The sequence below is a fragment of the Mobula hypostoma genome, chromosome 1 (genome assembly GCF_963921235.1).
Source record: "Mobula hypostoma chromosome 1, sMobHyp1.1, whole genome shotgun sequence".
NCBI lineage: Eukaryota > Metazoa > Chordata > Chondrichthyes > Myliobatiformes > Myliobatidae > Mobula > Mobula hypostoma.
In genome coordinates, this window is record NC_086097.1 from 93,356,707 (window position 1) to 93,369,695 (window position 12,989).

The window sequence follows — 12,989 nt, forward strand, 5'->3', positions numbered from 1 at the left end:
AGAAACAAAAATATATATTTAACTACTCAAGCAGGTCAGACCACATGAACAGGGTTAATGTTTCAAAATAAATGCTGCTGGAGCTACACAGCAGTTTGAGCAGCATCTGTGGAAAACAAACATGAGGAAATCTGCAGATGCTGGAAATTCAAGCAACACACAGAAAATGCTGGTGAAATGCAACAGGCCAGGCAGCATCTATAGGAACAGGTACAGTCGACGTTTCGGGTCGAAACCCTTCGTCAGGACGAAGGGAAAAAAGAGATAGTAAGAGATTTAGAAGACAGGAGGGGGAGGGATGAAGCCAAGAGCTGGGAAGTAGATTGGCAAAAGGGTTACAAGGCTGGAGAAGGGGGAGTATCATGGGACGGAAGGCCTTGAAAGAAAGAGACGGGGAGAGGAGCACCAGAGGAAGATGGAGAACAGGCAAGGAGTTATTGTGAGAGGGAAAGAGAGAAGAAGATAAATAAATAGCGATGGGGGTAAGAAGGGGAGGAGGGGCATTAACGGAAGTTAGAGAAATCAATGTTCATGCCATCAGGTTGGAGGCTACCCAAACGAAATATAAGTTGATGTCTTGACATATGACTGAGAATCTTCTTCTTCTTCTATTTCTGGCAGTTTAGACACATCTAGGCGTATTACTGCCCTCCGCAGGATGTATAATTAATTATCGAACTTCAAGAAACTCAAATTCTCTAATATAAACTAGGTACACGTATAAACTGAATAATAAACTCTTCAATTATATAGTGGTTCTCTTGGTGGCCATGCAAATATTTAATAGAAAAACAAAATACATTTTAAGTCAGATATCCTCATGAACAATGCTTCTTTCAATTTTATATTGATTACAACTCAGCAAAACAAGCTAAGTCTTCCTCAGTCTCTGGACTCACACAGTCACATAACCCAGCAGGATGTTTTCTTACTATCTTTAAATAATAGTTTAGTTCACAATGCCCCAACCTAAGTCTTGCTAATTTCACCATATCTCTACAATTTAAAAAGTAACAGTCTGAGACCTTTTTAACTAGGTGACTAGAAAAGAAATGCCTTCCCTTTAATTCATTTTTCCAATCCTCCTGCCACTTCTTCTCTATACCTTTTTTAATCCTACTTCTCAATTCTGCTCTGCTTGGGGTACTCTAATTTCTACTTGCCTGCTCTGTAAAGAAGACTTTGCAACGCCATCCACAATTTCATTTCCCTCCACCCCAGCATGCCCAGGTATCCATGAAAATCTAACTGCACATCCCATCTTCCCTACTCTAAACAAAACTAAGAATCTCAATAACTATGTCAGGACGAGCTTTTGATTTATTCCCGTTTATAGTCTCTAAGGCACCAGCAGAATCCGAACAGATGTTAACCCTGCATGGTCGAGAGTCTTCTATCCACCATAAGGCCCAGAGGATTGCTAATAATTCTGTTGCAAAGGCAGAAACACCATCTGAAACCCAGTGACTAATCTTAACTCCAAGTTGAGACACATACATCCCAAATCCTGCCCTACTGCTCTCTGGGTCCACTGAGCCATCAATAAAAATCTTCAGATAAGATCCCCATTTATTATTTAAATATTCATTTATGATCAACGCCGTTGAAATTGCTCTGCTTCCTTGAAGCTGAAAAAGGAGGAATAGGTCTACTTCTGGTTCTGGAAAGAGCCAAAAAGGGATGGGTGGCAAGCAAATTTGGTCAGCTCTGTCTTCCTCAGTCAGTTCCAATTTCACAGCCCAGTTATTAACCAAATATAAAAATGGATATCTCTTAATATTATTTTGGCACTCTGACTTCCCCTGCAAAAGACACTTTGGCAGACAGCTGTGATTGAAGCCATTTAGTTTTGCCCAATACTGCAGGCCCAACTGAACTCCTCTTAAATGTAGAGGCACTTCTCCCATCTCCACACATAATGCAGGGACTGATGTTGTTCTAAAAGCTCCACAACAGAGTCTAAGTGCTTTGGACTGAACAGTGTCTAATTTTTCAAGCACTGCCGTAGCAGTGGAACCATAAGCAATACAACCATAATCAATAACTGATCTAATCATAGCTGGATATATTAAGTACATAGTTTCCTGCCCTGCTCCCCAGTCACATCCAGCAATACTTCTCATAACATTTAAAACTTTCTCACACTTTCCAATTGTTTTATCTATATGAACCCTCCAATTAAGTCTTTCATCAAACCAGACACCTAAAACTTGAATACCTTGACTTTTTCTAAGGGAGAATCATATAGACACAATTCACAATCAGGAATCTTTCATCTAAAGCCAAAAATCATGCATTTGGACTTAGAAGCAGAAATCCTGAAACCGCATTTATTTGCCCAGTTTTCAACTGATCTTAAAGCCTTTTGTACCTGCCTTAATATACACTTGACATTTCTTCCTCTTTCAGATTACACCATCGTCTGCAAACAATGATTTGCCAAATCCTGTCCCTACCTGATCAAAGATATTGTTTATCATGACATTAAAAAGAACTGGACTAATGACGCTTCCATTACCTATTTTAACTGACTTAGAGCTTGTTCCGCCTATCCTTACTTGAATTGTCCTTTCCTTAAGAAATCTTTGCTCCAATTAAAATTTCTACCTCTAATTCCCGCATCATAGAGTTTAATTAATAAACCATCCTTCCATAGTGGGTCATATGCTCTTTCAATATCTAGAAATACACTTAGCATTACTTCTCTATTTTGAAACTTTTTTTAATATCATGATATAAAAGGGCAACAGCTTCCATTGTTGATCTTCCAGTTCTAAAACCATTTTGATAGGCAGCAAAATGTCCCTTATTTTCTAAAAAAAAAACAGACTTGTTGGTGACCATTCGTTCCATAGTTTTACAAAGCACTGATGTTAAAGCTATAGGCCGATATGAACTAGGACTAGACGCATCTTTACCTGGCTTTAAAACTGGAACTACCACCACATGCTTCCATTCTACTGGTAATTTACCTGCTTTCCACACTGAATTAAATAATGCTAGCATTTCTATTAATACAGAGCCATCTAAATGCTTACGCAATTCATAACACAGTCCATCCCTACATGAAATGTTTGAACCTGTTTGGACAGCCTCCAGCAATTCCTGAACGGAGAAAAACAAATTATCAGAGCTATTACCATCCAAACTCCTGTCCAATTTCCAACTTTCCTTTAACATAATTTCCTTTCTCAAATCATCTGGATGTCCAGAACTGTGTAACGCTTGGAACACCTCTACAAACATATTAGCTTTTTCCTTATTGGTTACAGCTTCAATATCTCCTTCCAGCAAAGCTGGGTTAGATGGTTTTCTATATATCCCTGACATTCTGTGAATGATCGTCCATAGCTGCTTTATAAGTGTCTCAGGGCCCAGGGTTCCACAAAATCCTGTCCAACTATCCCTCTTTGCATTTTTAATTACTCTCCTTGCTACTGCTCTTTCCTTTTTATACTCTATAACATTATCTAACACTGGGTACTTTCTTAATTTCCTGTAAACTCTATTTTTGTTTCTTAGTATATCAATTTTTATTCCACCACGGAACTAATGCTCGAGCCTCAGGAACATTCCATAGCGGAATAGTCAACTGAGCAACTTTATGAATTATAGAACAGAGGGATTCATTCCAATCATCTGTGGAGCCCTCGCTATCAATCTCTTCTATTACATCCACAGTTTTCTCCTGGTACTCATCCCAACGGGCCAAAGAAAAATTATACCTAGCAGCCCTCTCCACAACTTCAACTATCAAATTTCTACCAAATCTACATAATATAGAATAGTGATCACTTCCTAGTGTGTATCTGTCCATAACATCCTATTCCTCAATCCTGGCTAAGTTTGAGGAAGTGATAGATAAGTCTTAGTGACTACAAGTATTCTTTACAATATTAAATCTTGTCGGCCTTCCGTCATTTAGAAGTACCATGTTGTATTTATCTAGAAACTCCTCTACTACCACTCCATTACTATCTTTACTTTCACTACCCCATCCAGAATTATGGGCATTGAAATCTCCAACCCAGATTACTGGGGATCTTACCTTAGTCATAATTTCATCAAAATCTGATAACATATTACATGGATTATAAAAGTTAATCACAGTTGTTTGACCACGAGAGCTCCAAACCTCCACAGCCACAATTTCAAGGTTAGATTTAAAATAAAGTCTTCCAAACGGAAGTCCTGTTTTTATGAAAGTTGCACACCCTCCACTGGATTTACCTATTCTGTCAGCTCTCAAACTATCATATCCAGGGATCACAAAATCTAAATGAGGCTTTAACCATGTCTCCTGTATACAGATCAAATCAGGCTTATCTTTAAAAGTTCCAACAAATCTTTTTAATTCTTGACCATTTGCAATTAAACTTTCTTGCATTCCATTGTAATATTAAAAACATCCAAATACTAATTATCGGCCTCTTCATCCACATAAGGCCCCCCCATACTCTCTGACCCCAACAACTGGGAAATACTCAGTGATTTATTTGTCTGTCATACACTCATGTAATTTTTTCAGTCATCATCATAGCTTGTCACACCAGACAGCCAGCCACTCTAGTGTTGTTTGGTTGATGTTGAGCAGGTCAGTGTCAGCTAAATCAGGTGAGTGTGGGCAATTGCACAGAACGTTTTCAATGTTCTGCACCTGTAAAACCTGTTTCATATCAAGGAATCTCTCTGCAGCTCCAACAACTCCTTTTATCATATCTGACCTTTTGGTTGTAGTTTTAGCCCCAACCAGTACATCAACAACAAATGCTAAAAAGGACTCTTTAGTCATCAGCAACATGTCTGAAGGAACCATAGTTGGAGAACGTGGAATGTGCTGACTCCCCATCGTTCTAATCTTTTCTTTACTTATCCTTTGCTCTCCATCAACTTTCTTTACCGCCTCAGCATATGGTATTTTTTGTTGGTTACTAACAACCTGAATCTGCATTGCCTTGATAAAACACTCACATCCTCTGAACACCGCTACATGATCCCCTCCACAGTTACTGCATTTAGGTGCCGCTGCCTTACATGCTTTAATATCATGATCCTCTCCTCATTTCACACACCTTCTTTTACCTCGACATGAACCAGCAACATGTCCAAATCTCTGGCAATTATAACAACGCAAGGGAGGTCTAACATATTCTCTAACTTGATAAGACATGCTCCCAAGATAGACCAGTTGGAAGAACGTCACCTGCAAAAACCAGGACAGGAGAATCCCAATCACCCCCTTATCTCGATTTTAATCATTTGGTTTCAATCACTCGACCACCTTTAATATTGTCCAAAATTCCCTTTTAAGTCATGCCAGGCAAAATACCACCCCCCCCACTCCCTTCCTTTCTTTTGGAGTAATACACTCCACTTTAGCACTGCTATATTGGTCAACATCTTTGCAACAAATTTTCAGCAATCCATTAGACAAAATCTTGGCCTGGAATCCCTTACTTATTTGGTTCTCTAATGCTGCTGCCACTTTCAAAGGATTAAGGGCTCTAAATCCTCCTTTCCCTTCCTTCTGACCTTTAATTTTATACAGATCTATAAATCTCTCCAAGTCACCCATTTTCCTCAATTTGTTGTCCCCCATTACATCAGGTCTTTCACTTGATGCACCCCTTTTTTGGCTACCCTTACTTCTGGAGTATTCAATGGTCTTCCACCCTCCTCCTTCAATCTCAACCCCCCCCCCCCCACACGCTTTGCAGCCATAGGCTACAAACTAACCCTATCCGAACTACTAGGCTGAATAAAGGGGAAGAAAATAAATTAATAAAATACGTAAAATTAAACGAACAGACCAACCAAAAGTTAAGGGAAACCACCACTGATCCCAAGCTCATTAGCCAGCCACGCATCCGCGTTCCGAGGAGTCATGACTGAGAATGCAGAGGAATAGCCAATTTAAAGAATTAAGCGGGAGTGACGAGGCTGCCAACATGTAGAAATAACCGGGGGGGGGGGGTTCTTGGTAGACAGAGGACAATGAAGGGTCGAGGCAAAAAAAAGATGAGCCAGAGGGTGGGTGGGTGTGAGAGAGTGAGAGTGAGATGTGATTATGTAAAGTGATGTGGAACCAGATAAGACAGAAATAATGACCTGAAACGTAATCTCTTTTTCTGTCCGCAAAGATGCTGTTTGACCTCCTGAGTATTTTGACTTTTTAAAGTTTTTATTAAAGCTCCGCAATTGCCCTGTTCTAAATAGCTTGTGCAGCGTTAGACTAATCAGCGAAAGCAATCGATTGCTATAGAGAGATCGCACGACACGGAGCCTCAGGAGGGAATGTAATCGCGGGTTTGACTTTGCAATATTTTCAGTGACTGAATAAAGCCCTGACTTCATTCGGAGATTAACGTTCAACAACCCAGCCGAAGGACGGCGGAAGTTACCGAACGACCCGCTCCGGGATTCCGGAAATTACCGAAGGTACAGTTTCCGACGCAGGGCTGCGAGGCGGAATTACTAAAGCAGCCACTGGAAAATCGGAATCGAGCGAAACGAAGCGTTGTCACTATAACTTTTTACCCAGTAGATATGAGAGTTATCTGACAGGGAAGGGCGAACGAAAGCAGTCGGTCGGCGGCCCTGCCAGACTGCCTGGGAAACCCCGGCGCCTCTAGATCATGTGGTCAATTTCTCGCGCTTCGTCCGACGACGATTGCGGCGATGTTTGAATTTGGTGGCTGGATGGTTTGCGCTGTCTGATCATTTGTCAATATATATATATTTTTGTCAAAGCCCAGCTCTCTTTGGCGGATTTTATTAGTTTCCAACCATGACTGCGGACAAACAGCCTCTCCCGCGCGCGGACGGAGCAGTGGGACTCACGTGATGGAATGACGCTGGAGACTGGCGGCGGTTTGCTCGGGGCGGGAGTGTGGCGGTCACGTGGTACGGAGACAGCTGACGGGAAGGAATTCGCTGGCTCACTGGGTAGGACCATGTGCTCTGTGGAATAGCAGGCATCAGGTGAGCCGTGTATTGGAGCATGTATTTGTTTTATTCCTTTCTCGCCAATCTTAGAGTTATGCAGCACCGAAACAGGTCCATGCTTACCTTTTTTATCCATCTACATTTTACCCAATTGCCCACATCAGCTCCGATCCTTATAACGCGTGGCTTAATAAAATTAAATGTTTCTTAAACGTTAGCCTTCCTGGAAAACTATTCCTTACTATATTTAAAAACACAAACACGAGGAAATCTGCAGATGCTGGAATTTCAAGCAACACACTTAAAAGTTGCTGGTGAACGCAGCAAGCCAGGCAGCATCTATAGGAAGCGGTACAGTCGCGGACATCCCACCTCTCCTGGAAGTTCCGGGAGTCTCCCGCAAATTAATAGTGGCTCCCTGATGCCCGCAAATTATATACAATATCACGGAAATTGATTTTTTTGAGAGCGAGCGTGAGAGAACACGCGAGAAAGAGTGAGCGCAAGAGCAAGAAAGCAAGCGCAAGTGGGAGTGACCACGAGAGAGCGAGAAAGCAAGCACGTGCGAGAGAGAGCAAGAGCAAGGGCGAGAAAGCAAGTGTGAGAGAGAGCGACCATGAGCGAAAGATCAAGAGTGTTCCAAAAAAAGAAAATATGAAACGTACGTCACCCCAGACTACTCTAAAGTGTACCCCTGCCTAATAGGGATCAAAAATAATGACAGTGTTGCTCACTGCACTGTTTGCAACAGTGACTTTTCTATTGTCCATGGTGGGTTAAGACTGTAAAAGACATGTTGAGGTGAGTTTAACAGGTGTCATTCGTTCATTAGCATAGCTAACGTTATTTAAACTAGCTGGCTAGCTGCTAAGGAGCTACTCTATTGCAGACATCCCACCTCTCCCGGAAGTCTCCTGCAAATTGATGGTGCTACCTCCCTGAAATGAGTTTTTGCTGGGTGGGATGCTTTACTATATTATACATTGAACCTCGGTGGCCAGTGATACAGTTTGAATTATATGATTCTGAAGTTCAATGCAAAGTATGTTCACATTTTCAAAATTAAATCAAAGGCAGCGTTAGTTGGAAATGTGAAGTAAAACAGAAAGTGGCAGGAACACTCAGCAGTGAGGCAATATTAGTGGAAAGAGACGTAGAGGTAATGTTTCAGGTATCGGACTTCATAACTTTTAAAAGTTTTCTGTTTTTAGGTTCATACTTTGTGTAACTTAGCAGAGCAGTCCATAGATTAGCAATACCTACCATGGAAACAGGCCCTTTAGCCCACCGAGGCTGTACCGACCATCAAACACCCACTTGGCACTAATCCTGTTTTTATTACAGTCAGAGTTGTACAGCACAGAAACTGGCCCTTTAGTCCACTGTGCCCCTGCAGACCTTTTTGCCCGTCTCTAAATGAATGTCATTTGCCCCTTAAAAATGAAAAATTAAACAATGATTATATCTGAATCCATCACCACCTTAGACATTGAGTTGTAGATATCTGCCACTCTGAATGAACAATATATGTTCCCCTCGAATCCCTTATAAAAGCCCCTCCTCTCATCTTAAACTTATACCTTGTTAATACCATAGGGAAGACAGATTATAACTATCTGCATACCTCTATTGAGTCACTCCTCGGCTTTCTACGATCACCCTGCATTGCTGTTGTTCTCCAGTCCAGACAACATCATGGTCAGTCCCCCCATCCTCTCTCCAGTGCAATCACATCCTTCCTATAGTGTGGCAATCAGAACTTGACACAGTGCTCACTTTGCGGTCTAACCTTATTGTATACTTTTATATCCTGCACTCTGACCTACGAAGGCAGATGTGCCACATGCCTTCTTCACAACCTCATAGACTGGTGTTGCCACTTCTAGGCAACTGGACTTGAACCTCAAGGTCAATCTATTCATTAGCTTTTCATAATGTCATCAGTTACTGCACATGCCTGACCTCTATTTGACTTACCAAAATGCATCAGTTCACATGTTAGATTAAATTCGATCTACCCAATGCCCTCCCAATTGTCTGTATAATCTGTATCCTGTTGTAGCCTTTGAAACCTTCTGAGGTATTCACAACACCAATTTCTGCATCATCTGCAGACTTACCAAACGTGCCTCCTATGTTCACATGCAAGTCAGATACTGTATATCACACACAGGGGTCTTAGCACCACTAGTCACAGATTTCCAATCAGTAAAGTACCTCCATCATTATCTCTGTCTTCTATCACCAAACCAGTTATACATCTGGTTTGCCAGCATGCCATAAGATCATAGATACAGGAGCAGAATTAGGCCCTTTGGCCCATCGAGTCTGCTCTGCCATTTATACTTTATACTTTATTGTCGCCAAACAATTGATACAAGAACGTACAATCATCATAGCAATATTTGATTCTGTGCTTCCCGCTCCCTGGATTACAAATCAATAGTAACTATTAAAAATTTAAATTATAAATCATAGATAGAAAATATAAAAATGGAAAGTAAGGTAGTGCAAAAAAACTGAGATGCAGGTCCACATATTTGGAGGGTACGGCCCAGATCCGGGTCAGGATCCGTTCAGCAGTCTTATCACAGCTTGAAAGAAGCTGTTCCCAAATCTGGCCGTACGAGTCTTCAAGCTCCTGAGCCTTCTCCCGGAGGGAAGAGGGACAAAAAGTGTGTTGGCTGGGTGGGTCGTGTCTTTGATTATCCTGGCAGCACTGCTCCGACAGCGTGCGGTGTAAAGTGAGTCCAAGGACGGAAGATTGGTTTGTGTGATGTGCTGTGCCGTGTACACGATCTTCTGCAGCTTCTTTCGGTCTTGGACAGGACAACTTCCATACCAGGTTGTGATGCACCCTAGAAGAATGCTTTCTACGGTACATCTATAAAAAATTAGTGAGGGTTTTAGGGGACAGGCCAAATTTCTTTAGTTTTCTCAGGAAGTAAAGGCACTGGTGGGCCTTCTTGGCAGTGAACTCTGCTTGGTTGGACCAAGTCAGGTCATTTGTGATATTGACCCCGAGGAACTTAAAGCTTTTGACCTATTCCACTTGCGCACCCCCGATGTAAATTGGGTCATGGGGTCTGCTACTCCTTCTGAAGTCAACAACCAATTCCTTCGTCTTGCTGACATTAGGGGATAGGTTATTGTCTTTGCACCATGCCACCAGGTTCTTAATTTCCTCTCTGTACTCAAACTCATCATTACCTGAGATACGGCCTACAATTGTTGTGTCACCAGCAAACTTATGTATTGAGTTCGATGGAAACTTGGCTACACAATCATGGGTGTACAGTGAGTACACAGCCTTGTGGGGCACCGGTGCTCAGAGTGATTGTAGAGGAGAGCTTGTCCCCTATTTTTACAGCCTGGGTCCTGTCTGTGTGGAAGATGAAGATCCAGCTGCAGATCTGAGTGCTAAGGCCCAGGTTCCGGAGCTGATCCAATTTTCCTCTCAGCCCCAATCTCCTGCCTTCTCCCCGTATCCCTTCATGCCCTGACCAATCAAGAATCTATCGACCTCTAACTTAAATATACGTAAAGACTTGGCCTCCACAGATTCACCACTTTCTGACTAAAGAAATCCCTCCTCATCTCCATTCCAACAGGATGCAGCTCTATTTTGAGGTTTGTTCTCTGGTCCAGGACTCTCCCACCATAGGAAACATCCTCTCCACATCCATTCTATCAAGGCTTTTCATCATTTGATAGGTTTCAATTAGGTCACCCCTCATTCTTCCGAATTCAAATGAATACAGGCCCAGAGCCATCAAACGCTCTTCATATGACAAGCCATTCATTCCTTGAATCATTTTCATGAGTGCCCTTTGAACCCTTTCCAGTTTCAGCATATCCTTTCTAAGATAAAGGGCCCAGACCTGCTCACAATACTTCGTGAGGCCTTTACCAGTGCTTTATAACATCACAAAATTACATCCTTGTTTTTATATCCTAGTCCTCTTAACATCGCATTTGACTTCCTCACCACAGACTCAGCCTGCAAATTAATCTTTGGGGAAATCCTCCCAAGTCTCCTTGCACCTCAGCTTTTTTGTATTTTCTCTGCATTTAGAAAATAGTCAAACCTTTCATTTTTTTTCTACCAAAGGGCATGACCATGCACTTCCCGACACTGTATTCCATCTGTTGCTTCTTTGGCTATTCTCCTAATCTAAATCCTTCTGTAGCCTCTCTACTTCCCCTCCACCTATCTTCATATTGTCTGCAAACTTTGCAACAAAGTCATCAATTCCATCATCCAAATCATTTACATATAACGTAAAAAGAATCGGTCCCAACGTAGACCCCTTTGGAACACCACTATTTACTGGCAACCAACCAGAAAGCGCTCCCTTTATTCCCATTCTTTGCCTCCTGCCAATCAGCCTTTGCTTTATCCACGCGAGTATCTTTCCTGTAATACCATGGCCTTGTAGCTTGTGAGGTACATTGTCAAAGGCCTTCTGAAAATCCAAGTACATGACATCAACCGATTCTCCTTTGTCTATTCTGCTTGCTTTTTTTTTCAAAGAATTCCAACAGATTTGTCAGGCAAGGTTTTCCCTTGAGGAAACCATGCTGACGATGGCCTATTTTATCATGTGCCTCCACGTATCCTGAGACCTCATCCTCAATAATCGACTTGAACATCTTCCCAACCACTGAGGTCAGACTAACTGGCCTATAATTTCCCTATACATTGAAGAATGAACATTTACAATTTTCCAGTCTTCCAGACTCTAGTGATTCTTGAAAGATCATTATGATCTTTCAGAACTCTGGGGTGCACACCATCTGGTCCAAGTGACTTATCTACCTTTGGATCTTTCAGTTTCACAAGAACCTTCTCTCTTGTAGTGGTATATTTGCACACTTCATGACTTCTGATACCTGTTGCTTCCACCATACTGCTAGTGTCTTTTACATTGAAGACTGATGCAAAATACTTAGTTAGTTCATCCGCCATTTCCTTGTCTCCCACTACTACCTCTCCAGCATCATTTTCCAGTGGTGCGATAACCACTGTCATCTCCCTTTTATACTTTTATCTGAAGAAACTTTTGGTATCTTCTTTAATATTATTGGCTAGCTTACTTTCATATTCCATCTTTTCCTTCTTAATGACAATTTAGTTGCCTTCTGTTGGTTTTTAAAAGCTTCCTAATCCTCTATCTTCCCACTAATTTTTGCTGTATTATATGCCCTCTCTTTGATTTTTATGTTGGCTTTGACTTCTCTTGTTAGCCATGGTTGTGTCATCTTTCCTTTAGAATACTTCTTACTCTTTGGGTTGTCTATATCCTGAGTCAGGTCACTCATCTGAGTGTCACTAGTACCATGTAACCCAGTACTACCTGTCGCATGGTCGGGTGGTCGGCAACTAAACCGGCTCCCCCACCAGGCTTGCCTGGTGAGGAGGGTGGCTAGACACCCTGTAGGACGAAAAACAAGACCTGTCAAAGGGCGGATGAACCCTCTCGTAGGGTCAATGGCCATCTAACAAACATGTGCCGTGAAGTGCGGAAAGGGCATCCCTTGCATCGAAGCTTGGTCTGGCCCTTCACTGCAACAGAACTTCTCTCAGCTGTCTTGGACCTCACCATGCCGCTGGATCTGGGAGGAGATGTCGAGAGGGTGAGTCTGGACCTGTGCAACCCCCTACTCACCTAAAATCCATTCACGCACACGCTGTTCCTTTCTGAGGAGTGGGGTATAAACCCCACTAACTGACTGAAAGGAACCATCATCATCCTATGGGATGGATAGCCAGAGAGATATCCTGTGCCTTCCAAACTGCTTCCAGAAATTCTAGCCATTGCTGCTCTGCCATGATCCCTGCCAGTGCTCTTTTTCAATCATTTCTGACCAATTCCCCTCTCATGCCTCCGAAATTCCTCTTATTCCACTGTAATACTGATACATCTGTTTTTAGCTACTCTTTCTCAGATTTGAGGGTGAATTCGATCATATTATGATCACTTTCCCCTAAGGGTTCTTGTACCTTAAGCTCTCTGTTCAATTCTAGTTCATTACACAACCAC